This window comes from Callorhinus ursinus, unplaced genomic scaffold (assembly GCF_003265705.2).
Source record: "Callorhinus ursinus isolate GAN/ISIS: 27379988/994484 unplaced genomic scaffold, GSC_fseal_2.0 scaffold7, whole genome shotgun sequence".
NCBI lineage: Eukaryota > Metazoa > Chordata > Mammalia > Carnivora > Otariidae > Callorhinus > Callorhinus ursinus.
The window spans coordinates 42,957,230-42,957,649 of record NW_027397069.1 but is presented as its reverse complement, the minus strand read 5'-3'; positions in this window follow the sequence as shown (position 1 = coordinate 42,957,649).

The following is a 420-nucleotide window of genomic DNA, read 5'->3' as shown; positions in this document are numbered from 1 at the left end:
CTTCCTAGATTTTATTTGAGAGAGAGAGAGGAAGCATGAACAGGGGGAAGGGCAGATAGAGAGGGAGAAGCAGACTCCCTGCTGAGCAGGGCGCCCAACAGGGGCTCAATCTCAGGACCCTGGGATCATGACCTGAGCTGAAGGCAGATGCTCAACCAACAGAGCTACCCAGGTGCTCACCCCCCTTTCATTAAAAGATGGAAAACCTTGCTTTAAAATGAAAGAGATACTATACAAATCAGGAAGGATGGATTGTAATCCTGGCACCATCTCTAGTGAACTTTGTGAGGTGAGATCCCTTCCCAGCTCTTTTGAACATCAATTCCGTCATCCATGAAATGGATTTTTGGCCTTTGCATTTCTCCCACTGCAGACTTAGTAAGGTAAGTCATTCTAGCTGATATCTCCCAAATTTCCACC